Source organism: Cuculus canorus, chromosome 13 (assembly GCF_017976375.1).
Source record: "Cuculus canorus isolate bCucCan1 chromosome 13, bCucCan1.pri, whole genome shotgun sequence".
Taxonomy (NCBI): domain Eukaryota; kingdom Metazoa; phylum Chordata; class Aves; order Cuculiformes; family Cuculidae; genus Cuculus; species Cuculus canorus.
Window position 1 is genome coordinate 407,778 of NC_071413.1, and position 24,330 is coordinate 432,107.

General features: G+C 40.7%; 1 protein-coding gene across 1 annotated transcript in view; it reads left to right on the forward strand.

Annotated features, from left to right (window-relative positions):
• The window catches only part of SHCBP1 (SHC binding and spindle associated 1), a 255,291-nt gene that overhangs the window by 23,687 nt on the left and 207,274 nt on the right, over positions 1–24,330 (forward strand). Inside the window, exons 15-18 of the mRNA XM_054078490.1 lie at positions 12,213–12,391; positions 13,810–14,096; positions 15,764–15,866; positions 16,713–16,869. The gene's annotated coding sequence lies outside the window, so the exon portion shown is untranslated. The remainder of the gene's footprint in view (positions 1–12,212; positions 12,392–13,809; positions 14,097–15,763; positions 15,867–16,712; positions 16,870–24,330) is intronic.

Genomic DNA, 24,330 nt, shown 5'->3' on the forward strand with positions numbered 1-24,330 from the left:
GTGTTTTATGAGATGTCAGTAATAAAATAGCTCATTTTAATCATAATCGTAGAGCTGCCAGCCCTGATGACAATATAGTATTAAAGTGTTCTTAAAAAGGGCTTGATAATCTAAGGAGAATAGCTGCTGTTTGAGCAGTGCTGGCATTAATGTGTAAACGTTCCGAGGAATATTCATAGTGTCTTGATGTATAAAACCCAGACTTTCTAAGCTACAAGTGATAAATGCGACTTGGTTCCTCCTCTCAAGTTGTATAAATACAGTTGATCCTTTAGCAGGTTAAATGTTTTGAGGATTAAACGGTTGTGGAGAATCAGTGGTATGGGCTAAAATGTTTTTGGGAGTGTGATAGGTTTTATTAGAAGAATGACAGCAGGCTTTGGTTTGAGCCCAATACCTTAAGATAACTGATACTTTGAAACATGTTTTATTTCAACAGGGTACCTCAGAAGTGAAAATATTGGGCAGGTTACATCAGGTTCAGCATTTCAGTCCTCAGTCAAAATCTTACCCCTCTTAGCCTTACTCTGTGCACGTTGCTTTCATAAATGGAATTCACACTACAGAAGTATCCATGAAGATGCTTGTGCTAACTGCTATAAATACAAGGAAAGCACCCTACTATTTAATTGAACCTTGTTCTGCCCCATGTTTGTCAAACTGTGAGTACTTCTCTTTTTCAGGTCCTCCAAACACATTGTTTCTGTCAAGGTTATGCTGTGCATGGCTACTATGGAGGTTTAGCTTTTCTTTCCTATTTTTTGGCCTTTTTTTCTCCCCTCCTACCTTGGTTCATCTCCAAATGATAGCACACAATTCACTGGATCGACGGGATTGCTGGAAAAGAGCCTGTTGAAAAAGGTATCAGCAGATCTGTAAAACTCGGGAGTGAACAAAAGCTCAGTTCACTGGGGTAATGATGGAGAATTATTGGTTGTGTCAGATTTGAGCAATAGATGCTATCATTCTGCTGAAGTTTTATTTATTCTGCTCTTTGGTTTTCTGTGGTATCCACTATGTAGAATTTTCACTGAAGTCAAGGGCACTTGTGCGTGTGGACTAAATATTCATTATTTAAGTTGCACACCACACCATGTGTCAGATAATTTTGCCTCATTAATATTATAAATTTGGAAGGGAGCCTTCAGAAAAAAAAATAATCTCCCCAAAACAACACATCAGAAAATTGCCTCTAGGTATTACTTGTTCACAGATCCCGTAATTTGCTTTGAAAGCTGAGACGTCAATGTCAGAGACTTCTGATTAGAAACGCTTATGTGAATTGAACCATCACGTAACACATGGGTGATGAGAGAATATTGGGTCGTACAAAAGGCCAGAGCTTGGCCCTTTGTGAATTAGATGGAAATCAATTGTCAATGATGGTAGAAAGCACCGTGGTTACGGATCATTGAGCTGACTCTGATTAATTTAGGGGACTGACAGGTTCTGGATAGAAGAGCTGCCTCACTCAGCTGGCAGCAGAAAGTAAAATGCAATTCTGTAGCTCATGTCTGAGCGTTTAGAAGACAGCGTTAGATGTTCTAGTAATACTTGTTACTTCTGTTGATCTGCATTGCCTATGATCTGCAAATCAAATGTCAAAATGTTCTCAATTTCAGACTGTTTCTTGCATAAAAAGCTGTGCATTTATACCCAGGAAGGTGCAAAATGGATTACTCTGCCCTTGATGTAGTTCTAAGCAGGAAGGCCAGTATTAAGTGAAGTACTCTGAGTCAAGTGACAGAATAGCCCCTAAGTACTCTGCTGTTTATAAATCGGTGCCTAGGCAGGAAACAGGGCCCTTAATGTATTTGGCCTCGTGAACAACTAATAGCTAAATGAAGTATAGGTTATGTGCACAACTTAGAAGCACTTACAAATGTTTGAAAAAAAAGGAAATAAATATTTCAAACCAAATTAAGAAGTGGACAACGAAGAAAACCCTGCATCTGACTGGATTGTTGGTGGCAAACAAACACTATTCAGTTTACAATTGTTAAAAAGATGAAGCTTTCTTAGTTGTTTATCTACCGTTTAGCACTCAGTTGATGAGTGCAAGGGAATACAGCTTCCGTGTCCCTCAGTCCTTTAAGTGACCGTTCTGTGAAAACACCTTGCAGATCGTTAGCTTAAGGTGAAGCTTATAACTCTTTTAACCTTTCCAGATGTCAGAGGATTTCAAAATGTTCTGGAGCATTAACATCACCACTGAGTGAATGGGCTAGGTGTTCCTTTTTTGTTAGGGAAAGAGAACAATGCTATAACGGGCAGACAAATGGTGGAAAATATGCTTCATCCCCATTTCAGTAACTTTAATTGCTGTTGTTGCCTCAGCACAAATACTGGTACTAAATTAAACGCATGTGGAACCACCATGCTATTCAGCAGTCTAGTGTGACATGGTAATTGAGCTATATTTTTGGTAAATGTGAATTAGTGATGGTTGTATGCTTTGTTTTATACTAGTAAGCAAAGAACTTCCTTTTTTGTAATTGGCCAGCTTCTGCCCTTGGAAATATTTGAGCCTGAAGGACTGAAAAATAACAATGGGAAGAGGGATGAATGCTCAGGGAGCTAAGGGCAACACAGCAATCCTACATAAAAATTCAATGAGCTTTCTTTTGACACTGCAATTTGTCTTTGGAAACTTTTCCAGTGAGCAAGGCCAGAAGCTGTATGTAAATGAGCTTTCCTTAGGTCTCGGTCTAGCTGGCTTGTTCAGCTGATGGTAGTGAAGGGGATGGAATGGGACTGCACGTAATGGGGTTAATGAAGATGATGAGTTCTGCCTTCAGGAAGTGTACACTGTTGATTCTTGTTTTGTTTTAAGCATGCATGTACTGAAAATCAGCAGACCAAGTGTCTGTTTAAAATATTTGAGGCACCGCATCACAAATTGCAGGTGGGTAATTGGCTCTTGGGTCTTTGTACCTGCCTGTACTTCTTTGCAAGTGTAGTTCTCGTAAGCAGCCTGTGGTCTCCTTTGTGGATGTTTCCTGTAACTCACAACTAATCTGTGTAGCTGCAGAGTGAACTGTTGGGTTGTCCCTAGGCCTGTGCGCAAAATGGAAAACCAAGCAAACAGCCATGTCCTGTCAGAATGCAGTTCCAGTTGTGCTTTGGTGCATTTCATTGGCTATGCCACTGGCTTCAGTGAAGTTAAATTGGACGAAGAGTATAAATCCTGACCGTACACATAAACCTCGTTGGCAATTGATAGACATTAAGCATTTGGGGATTCGATATTTCCTTGTGCAGGCACATAGGTGGGCATTTAAGCCCCCACATTTGCAGAAGTCCATTTCCTCCACAGCAAAAATAGAAATGTTTTTCCTCCTGCATTAAGGAGGCTGCCTCCTCTACTTTGTGTATTTTGATGCTGAGGCAGAAAGAAGGCTGTTCTGTGAAAATGTCTGAACCTGTGCTTGATAAATAAACATACCTGATGCCAGTTATTCAAGTGGTAACATTGGTGGCCTTGTCTGGTCCAGGTTAAGGACGGAAAAGTACAACAACACTTGGAATAATTACCTTTCCTTTGATTTAATAAGCTCATTTTTGTGTCTGGTAAGCACTTTGACAAAATGAATTTGTCTTTATTAAGTAACAGTTCCAGCGGATGCTGCAAAGTGGAGGTGGCTTCTGCCAGGTCTGTAGGCCTGTTTTGAGGCTTTTGTTCATTTGGGAATTTTTATGCCTCATATACTGGAGATGGTGCCTACAGGAGCAAGGTTGTTTTTTAACGTTATCGGTAGATGCGTTTATTGGGTGAAAAAGTTTGTACAGAAATGTTTAAAGCAAATCAAACAAGACTTCATACATGTTCCAATTGCTGCTTGATTTTAATTTTCCTGAGTTAGTGATCCCTAAGTGCTCCGTCCTGTAGGTTAGTTGGGGAAGCAGGTGACAGGTTGTGGTACTCAACAAGCTGAGGTAAAGCCAGGATAAAGGCAGAAGGTGTTTGTTCAGTACTAAATGCAGCACAGTCTGAAATGATAGACTCAGCACTCTGCAGTCAGCGGCCTAGGAACTAAAGTAGTCAGCAGTGCCCAAACGAAAGAGGAGAATTATTTGATTTGACCTTTGCTATTTAAGATGAAGAATGCTTCTGATCACTCCTGACAAAGGCTGGCAGAATGGTTTACTTCTGAAACAAAGATGTGTTGTGAGACACTCAGTGCACAATCTTGCAAGCTGTGTTGCAAAAGAAAGGGGAAAAACTTTCAAGTACAAGAACTGTGACTTTCATCTGTTGCCTAGGCTTTGTTTACTGGAAGGGCATTCTTATTTGGGTAAAGTCCTAAGATAAAGTCTCAGATACAACCAAGAGACAGGAGAAGAGGTGCATGACTGATGAGTTCCAAGACCCAGGTTAGGTACTCCAGGAGTGCAAAGGCATTTTCCTCCTGTTCTGAAGTTGCCAACAAAAAGCTCGTTCTCTTGCTGTGGTGTCTGCTGAGGTCTTGCTGGGAAAATAACTTTATCTCATCCCCTTTGCAGTGTATTTACCGTGGTCTTTGGTGTGGTCACTGGAGGTACGTGTGAGCACAGTGTTACTGCAGTGTTACAACTGGCCTCGGAAGGCCGTGGAAAAAGACTTAACAGGAACCTCAGAAGGTTCAACAAAGGGGGGCGCCTAGTCCTCTGTGTGTGGGGGAGTAATGCTTTGGTTAATGTAGCCTGCGGGCTGGCTGGTTGGAAAGCAGCTCTGCCCAAAACCACTAGGAGGTCCTGATGGACAAGAAGAGGAGCGTGAGCCAGCAATGCACTCTGGCAGCATAAAAAGAGCATCCTGAGCAGCAATTGGAATGTTAAAGAAGAAAAACTTGGATTCTTTGATACATAAGAGGAAGAGACTATAAATAGTAATACACAGTTCAATTGGAAATGACATGATAAATGTAATTTGCATCTTCAATTTTACTTCTAATTCACTTAACCATTGACTCCATATTTACAGAAAAACACTTCTCATTTAGATTACCATTTAAAAATGGTAATATTCTGTGGAACACATCTCAGAAATGACCTTTCTTCACTTGAAATGCTCTGAAATTAACTTTTCATAGACTGTAAGCAGCACTCCGGGAACAGGTTCTTTAATGTGCTGGATATTGCTTTCAAAGTACTTTTAATTGCCTAAATTAATAATGGCTTTTTTTTCCCCCTTTGTTCCTATAAGGGACAAATGAATTTGAACCACTCTCTAAAGAATTGAATCACTGGCCGTCTTTTTCTAATTACTTTTTGCATTCGGTATGAAATTTATATTAAAAAAAGACTGGCAAGGTCACCTCCAGTGCAGGTTTTGTTTTGAGACAAGATGGCAGCTGCCTCCTACCTCTCGGGAGAGAGGAGACTGCACAACCCGGAGGGACTTTAGGCAGCTTGAGATGGCATAGGTAGATGAGCAGGCAGTGGGATAGCTTTGGGTTGTGTAGTGAAAGGTGTATCTTTATTAATCTTAAAAGATTGGTGTAAGAGTATTGTTGTGTAAACCAAGGCCAATACAGATAGATTCACACCTACTGCGACAACTGGAGGAAGGGATAAGGCCGATCTGTTAGTCCTGTTAGTATTTTTTTAGGAATGTAAAAGCGGAGCAGGTGTAAAATCTTCCCTAGTTTTTTTTTTTTTTTTTTCTTAGTGGTAAGTTTTATTCATTGATGTGAAAATCTGTGTTATGGGATGTAAATGAGTTTTCTGTACTCCATCTGGCAGCTCAGAAGAGACAGAAAATTAGTCAGGAACTTTATTAATCACCTGGGGATCAGCTGAGTATGTAATTAGCCCAGACCAGCTTTTTAAAATGTTGCGTATAAGGTATGGTAAATCAATTCCAACTCGATCAGGCTTGTTTGCCGGCCTGAGCTTCCATCAGTCGTACCTCCTGAATGCCGATCTGTTGGCAGACTGGTGGAAAGCTCTGGTGCTGGGTGTCAGGGTCTTAGTGGCAGCACTCGAATTGAAAAGGGAACTGGGAAGTGCAAAGATGGAGAAGCTGCAATTGGACAGTATCTGGTGCTAGGGATGGGTTTGGAGGAACACGGCACAGGGCGTTCTGGAATGGGCTCCACGGGACAGGGATGGATGTGCTTTCACAGGCCGTGCCTGCTGACAGGAGAAGTATGGCAGTATCTGTACTGTGTTAGTTGAGACCACTGGAGTGTTCAAAGGAAAACAAGTGGAGTAGGGGGAAGCACAACAAATACCTGAGGTCATTTCATAGAATGACATCTTTAAGAATTTTTTTCCCCTCTACTTTATCATACCTGCTATTTTAATATTAAAGTCAAATATTATTCTTAAACCAGATGCATCCTTTAGTTATTAATTAAAAGAAAATTAACAAAGGGGGCAGAAGACTGAGTAGAATTTGGTGGTTTGTTTCAGTTCTTAAAATGTCCTGTGTGAAGAAGCTTAAAATGGATGTGAATTATTTTTAATATATACGTATAAAGTTTTGTAAAGATGACAGGTGCAGTCTGAATTTTTTGTTTAGTGGAGAATTCAGTGTAATTTTATGTGGTGTTTTTTGCTGGAAGAAGGCAAGGCTTTACAGCTTTTAAACAGTGAAAGTGTTAGAAGCAAAAAATACCATCTTTTCATTTTTGTATTACATTTGAAAACCATCAGCCTACAGGCAATATTGACAAAACCACTACCTCAGGGATTTTTCCTTTTGAACAGGGCTTCTTCAAAGATACAGTGACTGTCACGTCACTGATTTTTACCGGTCTTTTCAGTGTTCTGCTATCGTGCACGGGTATCAAAAGTATACGGAGAAAGATTTGTCTGGGAATGTTGTTTTAATCAACTGTGTGATTGAAAGGACCACTTTCCCGCATGCACATTTCCCCTGTTTTGCTGTAGTTTCTCAGGACAATGTGAACTTGTGGTGCAGCCGAGATGGCAATTACAGCTGAGTGTGGAGGAACTGTGCAGGCAGGGCGTCTGGGTCACTATATCTGTAACCTGTGCATGCAGCCTTGAGGACTGCAGCAAAGCTGATCTGACCCAAGGTTTCCCATAAGTTAGTGGGTCAAAACTGGAAAGATTTTATGTAGGACAATAGTTTTATGATACATATGTGGTTTTTTTTCCACGTACCGCCATCTCTTTGGTTGTATTTTTTTCTTATGACATTGTCCTATGGTGTGTGTTTGTCTTGGACATATTGTTACAAATCCCATAAAATTAGCTTTTATTATTGGACACAAACTCAAAGCACTGGATTAGAAGGGAACATTGGACTTGCTAGAAGAGGGCTTTTCTAGGTCTATCAAACGCAGAGCAGAGCTTAGAGAATGGCATCCAGAGCAGTTCTGGCTTGTGGAGGTACACAATCATCAGCAGCCGTTTTGGTGATTCATTAGCAACTAGAGATGCCTTTTGAAGCAATGTGTGCAATAGACAATATTTTCTCAGCAGCCTATCAGACAAAATGAAATCAGATTAGAACAGTGTTGGAAAAAGCATTGGCGTGTGCTGTTATAACTTAAAATCTCATTAGACTAATGAGTTAAAGACAGGGCAAATTTTATGCTTCAGTGAGTTATGAGGGTCTCTGACATTTTCATCCATAACTAATTAGTTCGTGGTGACAAAGCCTTGGTTAGTCCCCTCTATTGGAGCACAGTATACTGGAGCAGAGCAGTCTGCAGGATGCAGATAAGCGTTCTCTGGAAGTCATTCTAAGGTAGTGGTAAATTCAGCGACTTCCAAGGCTGAAGTTGAGTAACTGCAGAAGCAAAAGCTGCGTACTGATGGTGCAGTTACACTCACAGCAAATTGCACTTAATTGTTATTTAATATGTAACTAAGAAAGACCATACCATGGTGTGTTTCACTGCGAGATTACAGATCTGGAGTAAGCTGTATAAAGTGAGGAGTATGTTCTTTTTCCTCGTGCAGTCTCCAACAGGCATGGCAAACAGTGTTGCCTTCTGCTCCGTTTGGGAGTGTATTTAGGTTATTCAGGTTTATTTGGGTTAGTGATGAATGCACTAAGTGTTACTAGCGTTTTTATTTCTTTTGGCACAAGACAGGAAATTCCTTTGCTTCCATGAAACACGGGTGAGGTTATTTGTGGATAACTGTTTGCCAGTCATGAGCATAATTTGTTATGAGCCAGAAGTTCGATACCAACATTTAATTAACGTGGGTTGATTTCTAAGAATTTCCTTACGGCTGTGTTTGACAATTGGCAGGTAAAAATTCCTTGTAAGATTAATGTTATTTTTCAGATTATATATTTACATTACAAAACATGAAGATCAGCTGAAGTATAGGTTTGTGGGATTCATTCGAAAAGCATTTATTGTTTCTGAATAGTTAGTCATAATTTTTCTTTCCTCCCCATGATGCAGATTTGTTTGACCTACCAGTGTATAACTGCAAAAGACAATACAATCATACTCGGTATTACTCCATTAACCTTCAGGAGTTTGTAGTCACAATAGATCCAGGATTATATTGGCAAACAAAGTTGGTTACAAGCTAATGCCGTTGTGTGTAATACTCCCTTTCACATATACTTAATTTTTGGCATTAATCATCAGTGACAGAAACGTTAACCTCTTATGGCCTCCTTTAAATTAATGAACATGAAGCCTCATGGGATGTCAGGTTGCTGAGGTCACTGCTGTCGATGGCTGGTCTGCTGAGCGGATGGATGGGGATTTCTGTTACTGTTCCTTCTGTGAGGTGAACTCTGTGAGAACCGGGAAAACAAGGCATTCCCTACTTTAGTGTGGAGTAAATTCTTCAGATGGATCTCTTCATGGGAACCAGGTGGATTTGTAAGTCATTTCTGAAATGAAACCTTGTCATCTTTAGCTTTCCACAGAGGTGCTGTGAGGTAGTGTGTTCTCAAAATTGATTTATTTGATTTGCTAAATTACTTGGATTACTTTGAAGGACAAAAGATACATAGCAAAATCAAGACATAGTTTTCATTGTTGTGTTCCACTGGGTTTATTGGTAGGCTTTTTGGGTGTGAGAATTACGTATAATGTATAATTATCCCAGTGTGAGGGATGGTAGAATAGACCTCTCAAAATTGCTCAATAGGCAATTGAAAAGTGACTTCAATTTTCACTCCTTTTAAAGAAGAGTAACACATCTCCCACTGAGTGAGTATTTTCAGATGGCATTTGAATGTTTACAGCCAGAAAATCCAGAGGAATGGGAGTGTAGAGGCAGATGAGGTGATACCATATACAGCAGAACATCTGCTAAAACGAAGAGTGCTCCGAGAGGGATGCTGTGACAGTGAGGGATAGAGTGTTTAGAAGATTAGTGTATTGGATTAACTCTCTGTTTGGGACACTTTTGAGCAGCCATAAGTAGCCCATTTGCACCTGCTTAGATTTTCATTTTGCTGCTCTGTTTGGTAATTAAAATAGTTAAATTCTGCACTCTCTGGAGCTTGGAGTGAAAAAAGAATTTGAGACATTCTGACTAAAGAGTCACATCTTCATACATCTCTGGCTTTTATGAGTATTTATTTACAGATGTACGTGTACTGTCAGTGTTGTTGGTAGAACTTCAAGCTACACATCTGGCTGTAGGTGATGCCCTCCTAGCTCTTGCTGTGTGGTCATGTGTAAAGAAGCATACTCTTGCCCTTCCTTCTACTACCAATAAATAGGCAGGGCAGCATAGAGCATGAGCCTATGGATGCGGTGTCCTGTGGCTTGGATTAGCAATCAGAGCGTGTACCTGACATCCCAGGAGGGGAAGCCTGGTTGCTCCCACACATTAAAGCCCGGGTCACTGCTGCTTTGTTGGGTAACAGCCTAACTAAAAATAATTGGCTTGCAGGGAAGAACTTTTTTCCCCTAGTGGTTTGTGTGCCTTCCCAGAGAGCATTTGTCCCTTAATTTGAAACGAGATATTGCAGTGGAATTCACAATTCAATATGTGTGAACAGGGCAGGATCAGCAGGACCTGGGCCATACCCAAGAGACTTTGAGCTGGAAGTTTCCCAAATCATGAATGTGCTTGAGCTCCTCTGGAACATTACTTAATTGAGGCTTCCTGCTTCAGTCACTGTATGTGGGTGTTGGGCAGGTATAACTGAGATGAGTTAATGGTAGATAGAAAATATTCTGACTTAGTATTGTCAAAGTACTGCAAGTCTGATGTTCTCATTAAAAAGTACAAATGCAGCTCCGTAGTTGCCATAGTCTTCCTTCGTTTTCCTTTTATGTATCAGTTTTTTTGGTCTAAGTGAGCCATTGAAACTAATACTGCATTATAGTGTTCTAACAGGACAAAGCATGAACCAGTGTAATGATCAGAAGTGTAGTGTGTGACCCTTGCAGCCAAAAGTTTAGTTGAAGTATCAAGTAGCAGCATGCCTTTCTCCTTTATGAAAGGTGTCAGACTAATCTTCAACAAATGACTTTTTGATGGCATGGGAAGCCACATGTGAATTGGAGTTGTGAACAGAACAGAGCCCTGCTTTAACCCAGTTAACAAATTGGCTCAGCTCGGCCCTGAGGTTTCCCAGAGCGTGGAGCAGGCTGGTTCACCCTGGTGTTTCTGCCTTGCACACATTAGTTGCAGCCATGAAGCATGTTGCGTTATTCAAAGAAACAGATTTCATTAGGAAGATAAAAGGCACTCAGACAAGGTAGCTAGAGAAAGGGAACCTTTTAGACTGCAGGAAAGCTATAAAGCTTTCCTTAATGCTACAGTATTTTTCCTCCTTGCTCGAGTTGCAGGCCTTCAACACTGGGAATTAACAACTCATTGAGCTTAGCTGTGATTGCTCCAGATTCCAGGAAAATTTGATAACACATGAAGCAAAGGAATTTTTATTTTTAACCAGACTAAGTGCACAATTTTCCTCTCTCACGTATTGAATTCTGTTGTGATAGTAATGAGATTAAAAATTATTCAAGTTAATCTAAAATATTTACCATTAAAAGAAACAATTTGTATGCAAATTGGAGCGTCTCTTAATTAAAACGAAAATGTGTATAAGTCTACAGATTTCGCTTGCACTTAGTGACTCTGGAGAACAGTTACTGAAACAAAACTTCTTATCATTGAAACAGTAGTGGTGGGTAAAAGGGCTTTCGACAGCACCAGCACCAGTCATTCCAGCCTCTGAGGAATGCTGGGAATGTTCCTTTCTGTAAGGACATCTGCAGCTCAGAGACCTCTGCGCGTGACACTACAGAGGTTTTGTGCAAAGCCTGTGAGAAGGATTCCCTCTCTGTGCACTCAGCAGGGAGTTCATCGCTCTGTGTGACGGAGCATCAGGGGATCTGTTACAAGTCATTCATTGTATGACTGTGCTGCTCTGATCTCCTCTTGTTGTGGCCCATCTGTGTGTGGCCAAGACTCATCACAGAGCAGGAGAACTGGCCGTCACCAGTGCAGGGGAGGAAGGAGGTAAAAATTAATGAACACAATCAGGGGTGTAAACTCTAGAACAAGTGTAGGAAACGATGCCAATAGTGTGTTTGTGTTATGAAGAGGTGGGTGTATCATCTTGGGAGAGACAAACCTAAAGCCCATGTGTCTGGAAAGTGCTGGTTTTTAGTTGAATATCTGTTCGACAGAAGCCAGTTAGTCCTTACAGATGTGCAGCAGATAAAACTGGAGCTTCCGTGGGCAGAACTGAGTTGTGTACCTTAGGGAGAGTCTGACTGTGAAATTCTCATGGATTATTGAAGGAAATCTTTTGCTGCCAACCTCCCAGAGCACCTTGAGTGGCCTTTGAACCGAAGAATTGGGCATTTTGAATTTCAGGTGAAGCGTGATACAAGTAGTGGGATTTCTGTGATGAGCACAAAGGAATTAAGGAATGATTGAACAAGAAGGGGAGGTTTGGTAGCTGGATGGTCCTCCAGGTCAGCAGGGCTGTGTCTGTAACTTGTGTTGAATTTTTGTATCGCTCTCATAGAATTTGAGGTTCTGTAAAATAGCTACAGCACTGTTTTTTTGGAAGAGGATTAATGCCCTTCAAATTTAGTGCTGCATTAATTACAATGTTATCTTTATTTTTTGTTTTTAATGTCTAAAGTCTATAAATTCTGTGGCTCTGTAAGTATGAGTGGTTTTTGGGGTATGGATGGACTCTGTTTTGGGTTATTTTTTGGTTTTACTGGGTGTTTTTTCCCCCCTCTACTCCCTGTCTTGGACAGATGAGAGGTAAAGACAGAGTAGTTTAAAATAACCCCTTTATTCTGAAGTTGTAATTGGCAGATTTCCTGATAGGAGGTATCTTGGAGCAGAAGGGATTTCTGACCAAGGACTTGCATTGTTCTATCCAAGAAGTAAGAAAAGAACTGAGAAAGCGATCAACAGAGCAAACAAAATAACTGAGAATTGAGAACAGTGAAAGGGCACTGCTTTGGGCATCTTGTGTGAGGTGAGTCATGGGACTTCACACTCCAGTTGAACTCTAACGAGTTGAGAACTCCATGTGGTGGGGGAGCCTTGTCTGACAAGTTGGTCATAGGATGTTTTGGGAGTTACCCATACGAATGTAATCTTTGATGTTATCTCCAGCTCCTAAATATAGTAATGTAGTGGCTTTTTATGCAGAAGATGGAGATGGCAGGAAAATATAATTTCTTGTGTTCCTGCCTAACTTTTCTCCCCTTTGAAAGACAGGAAAACAACTGTGGGAACGTCTTCCATGATAACGTTACTATCAGTGGAAATGTTGTCTCTCTTGCTGCTGTCGAGTTGGCCAGTTAACTGTATGGGAAGGTCATTCTGCCAAATGCCGAACATGCTTAGTAAAGCAAGGGCACCTGCTCTGTATGTTTGCTTTCATTGTTAACAATGTGCACATTAACCTAAACTGATGTAATTATGTGTGACAGCTAATTTTCTGAGTGGTGGGGAAGTGTTTTGGGAGTAGATGTTTAATACCGTGAAGGATCGTCTTCAAGTTGAATTGCAGCCTGGTAAATGGGTTTGTACTGAGGAGTTTGTTGGTGAGGAGAGCTCATGCTGAGGGGAACAAATTAATTATTAAGGTATTGAGTTGTGAGGATATACAAAAAATAGCTTGGGGCCCTGGAGGAAATGGGAAGTGCTATTTTGCGTTTGTCTTGTTTTTCTAAAGGGAGAGAAATTCACAAGCAGAGGTCAGCTATTATTACAGAAAACACAGAACAAACCTGGTTGGCTTTTAGCTTTTCAGTGTCGGCCCTCAAGGACATGGGATGGGATTTTCATGTTTCTTTAATGCATCTCGTACTTAAATTACTGGGGTTCTCACTGAAAGTGTCTGGAAAAGTGTCTTATTTTAGGAAGTGTTAGCAAGAAGTGGTGTGGGGGCTACCTGTGAGGAATGTTTGTGCATTGCAAGTAGCAAAATCGAACTTAAATAAGCAGTTCTGCTCCAAAGACTGATAATTCATCCAGACATATTACTTTTGAAATACTTACCATTCAGCTATTTATAGTCACTTCTTTTCATGCTGTATGGCTTTCTTAAGAAGAATTTCTGCTTGGGAAGTGAATGGTAGCTGCAGATGTGGCCTTTCACCTGTGGTAATCCACCTCCTTTCATCACACAGAATACATGGCTTAAATGCCTTCAGTGATGGTGCCACACGTTAGCAGTGTAGTCTTGCAGATTTTATTCCTGTGGGAAAACCAAGCTGTTTTCAATTTTTCACATTTGTTTTAGTTCCCAGTAAAAGGAGGGAGGTCTCAGGGTTCATCTCCCACAGATTTAAGCAAGGGAGGGTGGCGTGAGTGCTATGTGTATATGCACCAGAAGTCAGCCCATAATTGCATAATTCAGCAACTTCCCATTTATTTTTTTTGTAGTGTCTGGTGGAGAGGACATCGCTGTTGAGTCAAAAAACCTCATGAAATGTGCCTCTTTTGTCACTACATACCATATGGCCAAAAGCTGTGGAGTTGGAATTTATGGAACAAACAGATGCTTTATCACTAAAGACCAAGGACGCAGCAGCATCCTAAAACAGTACCCTTTAAATGTTGACTCGTAATCACTGTTAACCACCTTTGGTTATTGCTTATTAAATACAAAGCCCACTTTTTTCTTTTATTTTTCTTCATACAAATAATATAAACCCAAGATTGAATACCAGGTAATATTAATTAATCTTTTTCCAGGGACAGCTTCATTTGTCATGCCAGAAGTTAGGAAAGAACGCTAATATTAATTTCTAGTTACAAAAATATTTATTAGGAGTGTGTAGGAGTCTTTGTGTTTTATGGCGATGTGAGTTATTCTTGGATGTATTCTGAAACCCTTTATAAAACTACCGAGTGTTCCGTTGTTGCTGTACTGTTGGGAGGTTCCCAAGAGGTGCTTGTTGGACTTTACTATGCTGCTGCTGTGTGTCAGTGTGATGCCTTGTTGAGATGTCTGCTGCTATTACAGGAAGGGGCATATGAAACCTGAAAGTGTCATGAAGTCCAGTTCCAGTAAGTAGGAATTATAAAGTAAGCGAAAATAATATTGAATACGTAAAACATGGATGAAATAAGAAAAAAAACTGTGATGGGAATTGGACCAAGTTTTAAAGAACCGTAAACTAGATTAATGTTCTGGCACTCGAAGTTATGGCTACAGCAGAAGTTATTTTTAGTATAAAGTCAAGCACTGAATCCAATGTGTGTCTGTTTAGACTCCTCCAAAGGAGGAAAATCCCCTGACGTGTCCTGCTCAGTGTCCCTCTCTGTCCTGCTCCTCTGCTCTACTTCCCCTTGTTTGGCATCTCCACCTCTGCTCTCACTGTGGAGCAGTGGTACTTCCCCAGATCCCTGGGGGTTGTAGATGGAAGTAGGAGAGCGTGAATGTTTGAGAGAAGTTCAACATGTGTAAGGGAGTTGTTCGTTCTGTTTGGCTTTTCCCAGTGAAATGTACTTCAGAAGTGGTGCACACTCTTAATCAGTGTGATCTGACTTGATGCAGTAAAGCTGCTGTTGTGCTTTTATGTGTTTCAATTAAATGCTCTTTTTTGAAGGCTTGGAAGAGACTCAGTGGTGTCTCTTACAGTCCCACAGTGGTGACAGCACATTTTGTTTTTATAGCATGGGCAGACATTTTATTTATATTTTATGCAAAATAATGTAGCCAACATAATTGGATAGTAATTTGTGACTTCCAATGTAAATATTTGAGGAGCTGTGTAGTCAGAAGCGAGTGCTAATTAGAGAGTAGTTAGCTAAACATATATAATTGGGAGCAGCCTGGCAGGCTGTTCAAACAGACGGCTATTTATAACTCCAATCTGGTTTTAAATTATGTTATGTTTAATAGAGTTTGGACAAGGCATAAGAGGAGAGTTTCCCGACTTGATCTGCACTTTAATTTCTTTAAATAAAATTAAACCTTGCAAATGGGAATGCCACATCATGCTGGCTGTGATTATTGAAAAGTATTATTAACTCGATAACTTTCTGACTGTGCCATTTTCTAATTTCTTTAGGAGTGTGGACTCCCTGAAGAGAGTTATAAATTCAAGTACTACTTAATTATGCTTCTAACAATAAAGGGCACTTTAATCAGCAACCTCTCAAAAGCCCTTGTCTTGTAGTCATTTATTCAAACAATGAAAGAGTCAAGAGATACCGATATTATTATAAACTGTTCTGACAGTGCAGTGTACCTGTGCACAGGCTCTGACTTGTGCTGTAGGGTGCTGTTGTTCCAACGGCACTCACGCTTCAATATCAGTGTATAAATATCACTGTAACTCTTCAGCTACTGAGGTGTCATTTACTACAGGGATGTTTGTTCTTTTTAAAGGAGCACTGTGAAGATGTTTGAGCGTTGTGGCCATGCTTGCGGATAGGGATGAATACGTGAATTCCGATGATTATCCACTAAAGGAGGTGTCCTGTTTCGGAAGGTGGGAAAACTCAATGTGCCCTGGAGACAATTGTTAAGTTGACTGTGAGTTTTTACCTGGATTTTTGAGGAAGAAGTGGCTTAGTTGCTTTTCAGGATGGTGTTGCTTTGGAAGCTGGGAGCAGGATAGATCAGGGTCTGGTAGAACGCAGGTGGATGTGGGGAAACTCACACTGCTAGTGCAGGCTCAGCTCAGGTCCTAGCAGGGCTGTTGGGGATAGGGTAGCCTGTGACGGATTTTAGCATTTGCGTGGAACTGCCTGTGTCTAGAGAAGAATGGCTTGTCCAGTAAACAGTACGCAAAGGAGGAGAGTGTTCCTCTTCTGTAGAGTTTATCTGTAAGACTACGTTTTGGAATAAACAATGCCCTGCTGTGATGCGGTTCCAAGGCAGGGCTGTTGCAGGAATGCACTGGCAGCATGTCAGCGACCACACAAGTGTCAGGGCTATATGAGATCCCTTCTGCACAGACACACGTACATGGAATAACACTGTCATTGCGCAGTCCTTCTCTGGCTGCCCAGTTTAGCCAGCTCACCCTGTGACAGGTACTCAGCGGTGGATTTAGTATCCACCACCTGTTGTTATGTTTTGTTTTGCTCTGTTCTTCTCCATGCACTGTTTAGCTTCTTGATGTGGTGTCTCTCCTCTTATTTATATACAGAAGCTACTGGTTATTATTGGTCGGAGAGAGGCTTCTGAGAGCTGGCCCTCTTTTGTTTGGTTACGGTCACAAGTTTACCCCCTTCCACTGCTGACTGTTGCTATGAAAGAAGATTCTTACGTGGTAGATGTGCATTTTTTCTTCGTACCTCAGTTAGAATGAGATATAATTTTTTTTTCCTAGGAGAAAGAAAGCTGCAGCTCCTTCAGGTACACAGTGGAACCTATCACATCCAGCAACTGGAGCGAGCTATGGACTTGTGCTGCCGCCCCTGCTTCGTTCTGAGTTAGAGAGACCACGTTTGGTCGCTGAATGCTGATCTTATTAGTAAAAGGAAAAAGTAAGTAAAAAAGATTCAGAGCCCTTTTAGTTACCTTTGACAGCAGTTCAATTGGTCATTTTCAATAGTGGTGATGTGCATGAAGAAGTGTTCAGAGCTCACTGGTGGTGGATTGTGTGAGTAATGGCTGTTGAGCTATTAATCCAGTAGGAATTGTGGGCAGTCACTGAAGCAGGATTGCCGGGATGGTCCTCTGTCTCCTACTATTTTTGTGTGCTGTGAAAAATGGGATTTTTACAACCATGATCGATGGAGCTGGCTCAGTGCTCCATCAGTGAGGTGCTCGGTGTTTCCCCTGCTGCTAATGTAGGAAACCTGAGCCTCTGTCCCCGGCAGAGGACACTCTGCTCCTGCAGCTGTCAGTGTTGTGCACTGTTTGCCAAACAGCCGTGGAAGTATATCAAGTAAGATATGATTTTGTACTTGGTATTCTGTATGGACACTGTGACTGACATTGCAATTACAGGTTTTGCATTGTTTATGTGTTTCCAGAAGTGTATCTGAGTACTCTGAACCACAGGTTGAAAAGGTTCGTGCTATGTTTTATTATAGTACAGAATTGTATTTACCCGCTAAGGCCTCCATGTGTATTTGTGCTTTTCATAGCTCTGACACTGTTTTATTTGTAATTAAAGAATGATTAAATGAATAAGCTCAAAATAATTTTTGTAAAGATTGTGATTTAACATAGTTTTTGAGGACCTACATGGATGTGTCCCATGCTGTACTACTTGATATACCTTCGCTTGGTGTTCAAAGGCATGGCTTGATATCCGTGGTTTTGGGTTGTATTTTCCCATCTTTAGATTCTTATTCCAGTATTTTTAGGAATTTATTAACTGCCTATAGATTGTTCCCTACATAAAGTTGTTGTTGAAGTTCCTAAGTATATTAATAATTTACCGGCATAATTGATTGTAATAATCTGACATTACTAAGGAAAAGACGTGATTTTTCCAGCTGTCGTTTTTTGGAGTAAATTATTTTTGAAGGGTGGCCACTCAGACCTGAGGTATAGCTATGTTTTACTTTACTTTGAGTTCCACTTTGGGCATGAAACATTTGTATTCTGTGCAGTTATTCTATATGTTTTGGTTGATTGGTTTTAGATTAGTCCTTTAATGAGAATGGAGTATGTTTGGAGAGCTGTAAGGCTGCTGTCAGTTTATAAAGGCTGTGCAGTTGTGGCATGAAACCAGTTTGTGAGTTCTTTTAACAGGAACGGTATCACTGCAAGCACAGTTTCTCCAGATAAAAAAGAGAGAGTTGAACGTCAAATACAAATATACTGTTACACCCACCTAGCCATTGGTGCATGGCTATTCAGCTGCCCTTTAGCCTCTTCCAAAAAACCCAGCCCAGCCAAATAATGAAACCCTTGAAGAACCCTTGGGTAAAAAAAGTGGGACCAGAGCTTGTCTGGAAGCTGCTGGGCTGATGTCACAAACCCGTGAGGACGGAGTATGAGGAAGTAAAGCTGCTTAAAGTGCCTGAATTAAACCTAACCACGATAAATCATGTTGAAGAATTACTTTTTTTTTTTCTTACAAGAAGCAATATCTGAAGAAATGATGTTGTTTTGATTTACTTTGCCTTCACAATGGTTCAGTTGAAGAATTTGGTATTTTAGAAATAGAATGAGTTGCAAAACTGAGAACTAGATCAGCAATACTGAATTTATTTACAATACACAGAATTAGGCAAATTGAAATAAAATCTTAAGCTACTGTTGCTACGTATGATGAGTCACAGTTACTATCTGGAAAGAACAAAGTGTTTCCTGGTACTGTTGAGCTAATCGGAATGTTACAGGAGTTTAAGTACCTCCATAATCTTTCATTTTTCATGCTTCTTGTAATTATTAAGGAGGACATATGCGAAGTTTAACTAGAGAGCTATGTATGTACTTATTATCTAAGTTCCTCGTGGCTGATCAGGCAATAAAGTGAGATCAGGTAAGGAGTCAGCAAAAAATCATCTTGTTTTGAAAATTTGCTGTCACCTGGTTGTAATTTCAGTCTTATTGGCAGTAACACTTGAAAATGTTTTTGTCAGCAAGTACATTGTGTGGCCAGTATTTCCATCTGGTGATACAAACTCTATTTGAGCTGGAAACTTCAGTTGAATTGTGAAACTTAGAATTAGTTGACTTTCCAGTAAATAAGTTGTTTCTGACTATTTCTTTGAGTTTGGCACCAGCATATTCAGAACTCTGAATCAGCCATTTCACTGTTCTTGCCTTGAAACTACAGAACATTGAAGAGATGGATCTGTTGGGGGGTTTCAGGCTCCATAGTGTCTCTTGCTCCTGTTACTTGTAGAGTAGTGCGATTCCTTGAAGTGAACTTGAAATGACTCACTGGTAACTCTTTAGGAAGAGCAGTTCTGTCCAAAGGAGAAGGCTGTTGCAGCAAGTCATATTATGTAGATTTTCTCTGATTTAAACATGCAAGTTTTGTGTAGCTGACATGCTTCTACCAGCTAATTTATGTTCCCTTTTTCTTAAAACTCATTTACAAATTCTGATCATTAATTACATGCAAGGTTATATTTGTTCTGTGGGAAAGTTAAATAAATAGCTATCCTGATGACAAAACCGAAATATTTTGTGAATTAAATGAATTGCATCAAGTAAATAAAATGTATTCTGCCCACTTAGTATAGATGTTCTGTCACCAAGATAAATGGACTGGCTATTATAGGTATCTGTGTGGCTGAAATGCATAACAACATAATTACTTTGCCTGCAAAATGCTAACCTGCTTTAATCATTCTGTTCACAGAATAATGTAAAGTGATTTAGTGGATAGAATGGATCCACTTACAAATTGTTTTATGGTCATAATGCAGTACCTTTTTAGAATGTAAATTAATGATGATAATTTTATGGGCAAATGATTTTTCAATTAAAATGTCTTTTTACAGACAAAATGGGAATGTTACAAACCGTTCCAAATAACGGTGTGTCGGGGGAAGGCGTACAGGGCTGCCAGACATATTGTCCAGAGCCTCCACCAAAGGAATCGCTACCTTAAAAATGCGATTTATTTTAGTCAAGTTTGTATTTTCCTTCCATGAAGCTTACAAAGGACCTTCATTTGGTCCCATTGACATAATAACCAACAGAAGGATTTACCATACAGACAATAGCAAGTTGCATTTCTCCTGTCCTGTTCAACTAACTCTGTCCATTAATAACTTGCAATTTGGTAATTATTTCCTGCTAACTATGCCCTGTTATCTTTATGACAATAGTTAATATCTCTGTAAGGATTGGAGTAAATTACTGCAGTACAGTCATCTTTAATGTTAAAACTGTATTAAGGAAGGAAGCTGCACTGCTCCGAACTGGTGCGTTGATGGCAGTTCAGGTATTTTTGACGAGAATCTAAGTATTTAGTGGTCGTGGAGAAAAATACCTGTTACCAGGATTCTACCTTGAAGTTCAGTGTTAATGAAGGATAAAAATTCAGGTAGATGTGTGATGTCATGTTCAGTCTGAAGTGCCATCATGAATGAAAGTTTTAACTGGTGAAAGCCGTGGTAAAGGTGGTACAGAAAAAGGGAGCAGGTGAAGTGATGTGTGTTATGGACCAGATCAACAGAGTAAAACCTGTCCAAGGTTTACCAATCCCTTCATTCTTATTTTCTACTTGGATTTATCTTTTTGTCTTGCAGGCTTCTCTCACCCCATTTCCCCTCTGCGTGAGCTTTGAGGTAGCTACAACTACCGTGTCTGCATCTCACGGGATCACAGGATCATTTAGGTTGGAAAAAACCTCTAAAATCATCGTGTCCAACCCATAACCTCACAGTTCCAACTCCACCACTAAACCCTGTCTCTAAGCACACAGCTTTTAAATCCCTCCAGGGATTGGATCATCACTGCCCTGGACAGCCTCTGCCAGTGCTTGACAATCCTTACTGTGAAGTATTTTTCCGTAATATCTAATCTAAACGTCCCCTGGCACAACCTGAGGCCGGGGTGCAGTTATTGTACAGACATTGGAAAGACACATGTGTCACCGATGTTAGTTCTTGTACAGATTATGCTGGCACTTGGTAACATCACACGGCTCGTTAGTGTCAGGCTCTCTCATCCTGTATATTTGTTGCACTGAGAGTTGCAGATAAAATTGAGCAGTAGGAAGCAGGACAGAAACAACAGTGACTCAAATTGGAAGAATGAAGACATTAGTCAGCGTCTGACTGCTCCGTGCTTATAGAGGGAGAGTCATCAACCCAAATGTCAAAGTTTGTTAATGCTGCTTGCATCCAAGGCTGTCACATGAATACTACATGAGAGTCCCTGGTTGCAAAAAAGAAATATGGACTGAAATAAACTGCAATTTGAATTTCAGCATCCCCGCTCAATACACACATAGCTTCATAGCCTGCAACAAAGCCACTTCAGGCTGGCAAACTTGGTGGAGTACTTACAGAAATGCCAAATCATGATCCTCACTCGGTGAGCACTTGTCTGCCTGATTCCTTCTGTTTAGTATTAGGCTTAAGGGAATAATAACTGCAGATGGAAAAGCTACTGAAATCCCCAGCTCACTTGTGCACGTGTAGGAACTACTTGTGCCGCTATGTCGTTCTATGTGCCTGCAGTGGATGTGTTATCGTGTATATGCTGGTGAAACTGATATGGTATAAATAGGAAAGTGCTATGAACAGTGCCATATAAAAAGCAAATATTAAACAGATGTAGTTTTTAAAGTAAAGTGATAAAAGACATTTTAAAATGAAACAGTCAACTGCAGGTTGGTTACGCGAGTGCATCTTTGGCTAGGGCTTTAGTGAGTGACTGAGAGAGACCCATGCCTTAGGGAATGTATTTGTGTGTGAGACAATAGAAGATCCATAAAAGCATCTGAAGCACCAGTTTTATATTTTGCAGTTGGAAAGATGAAAGGAAAAGCTCAGAAGAGTTGCTGTTAAGCCATAGCCGAATTTTAGTGCTAGTATTTCCTGATAAGTATTGATTGGAACTAAGCAAATGTGTTGTGTCGTGTTTCGTTTTGTTTGCTTGCTTGTTTGTTTCAAAGCTGCTAATCCTGTCCAATATTGTAGAGGCTCTGTAGCATCCACTCTGCAGAATAATGGTCTGCCTCTGCCCCACAGGCTCTCTCCGGGCTCCTCGCCTTCCCCACAGAGCTCCATGCATGCCCACTGTTCTCCCATGGACAGAATCTCACCTCCTCACCCTCCCAGCCTGTCTGCCCTCTCCTGAGTTCTGTATCCATCCATGACAGTGCTCCCGTTGTGTGAGCTGCCCCACCATAGCCCTGCAGACACTTGTTGTGGATTATTTTTTAAGCAGATAAGTAACAAGCAGAATTTCCTTGGAGGATGTGGGATTCTTCAGAGGCTCTGCCAGGAACTAAAGGTGTTCCCAATCTCGGAGCTCAACAGATCAAAATGCTTGCTGGTTCCTATTTTTCATGTTACAAAGACAAACAAAAGCCAACCAATTTATGCAAAACAGTAATAGAACCCTTGTAAGGGATCTGTGTGGATTTTTCTGTCTTTGTTGGAGCAAATAATTAAGGTTTTTTTGTTCTTAACTCCCTGACTTTTTCCACTGTCTGGTTCTGTCTGAAGCACCTGTCACTGCATTTTTTAGCTTCCCTGATTTTGCTGTTATTTCTACTGCTGTGACAGTTAACAGTCTGTGTGCTCATGAGGTCCTGCCTTAGCTTGTTCTCACTTTTGATAGCGGAGCAGATGGCTTGTACTCATAGTTTCATTCTTGGGCCTGCAGGACAGTGAAAAGGGAAAGTGTATTGCAGTTAGCGTCTTCAGAGTTAAACTTTTTAGAGTATTCACCTTTGTCTTTGAGATCATTCACCTTTTAGAGAATGAGGGAAAAAGAAGCTATTGAGCTAAAAGAAAAAGAGAAGAGGTCCCATCTGGAATGTGTTCAAATCTGGTTGAAGCAGCGGCTTCTGGTGAAGGAGGCTGCCAGGCATGGTGGAAGGCTGGAAAGCTGAGGGACTGGGCTTAACTGCTCAGTGATAAAAGTTGATAAAAATATTTAAACGCAGGAAAAGAGAAAGAATCATTTTGAAACAGAGATTAATTTACATTGTTTCAGTGCCAAAAATCGTTGTAGTTAAACTTCTTTCCCATGGCGTTTTTGTGAAAGAACTGTATTTTGTCAATATTTCTTGAAACAGTTGCAATCCCAGGTGGTTTAGATGTTGTGTAAGTGCTTACACTCACCTAAGTCAGTTGTGATGTACTGCCCTGCCCATTAGATGCTCAGTGTGCTTTGTGTACACGCTCTGATGCCTGGAGTTTGCTCCTCCAGACTTACACATGTGATGCCTGCGCTCTTCTCTTCCGCCACCTTGGTATTCTGTGACCCCTGTGCTCCAAAACTGCCCTGCTTGCTACCCTTTGAGGGAGCACAAACGTCACATGCTTCACTTCTGTTTTAGTCTGTACCTGGAACCCACTCGGGTTCCTACGAGCCATAAGGACCTGACTGGAATGCCAGATGTGCTTTGGTTCCTTACCCAGGCTGACACGAAGAGGTGTCTGGAAAGAGCACTGGTAGGAAACTGGCATTTTCTTTTTGCCTTAGAAGCTGGGTTTGCTTGATACTAAGTGTAAACTGTTATTGACTTAAAATGTTAAAACCTACATTAAGCTTTTGTAGCAGATCCCCACTATTGTGTATACTTATTTACAGTTTATTACACAAGTTAAGGAAATGCGTTAAAGCATTTTCAAATTAGGGGTTTTGTAGCACACTCTGAGTGTTGTCTCCACTGCTATGATCATTGTCCATCAGATGATGCTGTTAGGATGAGATGAATACTACGTCTGGTTTGTGCTTATGAAAACTGTCAGCTCTTCATCCTGTTCATTGTTTCCTATTTCAGTTTAATTAGTGAAGCTTTATGGGAAGTATTGGTACTGCACGTACAGAGGAGAAGGCTGTGTGTGAACGTATGGTAAATGTCAAATTCCCCGCTGATACAAAAACTCAAAAAATCTCTCAACAACTTTTATTAAATATTGTGAAAGATGCCTTAATTTCTAATCTTCCATCTTGTAGTTCTGTGAAATCACACACTGTCCTCCTCCAGGTCAAGGGGTTACGTAAGTGTTCTTGAAAGCTGCCTCTGCTGTTCACAGCTACACGAGATTCAGGTGGTGGCTCAAGTGAGAGGGCTTTGTTTGAAATCCAGAAGTACACGATGCTGCTGCTTGCCTTCCCCATTCTGCAGTGGTTTCAAGTTCACTTCCAGGCGTGCTGTGAGTGATACACTGTTTGAGCTCTGACCATAGCACCTCAGAAGGAACTGCTTACCCAGGGACCTTTATGGGATCTGGAAGAGCAAGTATGGTTGGTGCATTTCCCTGGCAACCCCCTTGTTTGTGCCTGGATGTTGAGACTTCAGAAGTGAAAGCATGATTCTGAAATGGGCTGTCACAGCTTGCTGAGTC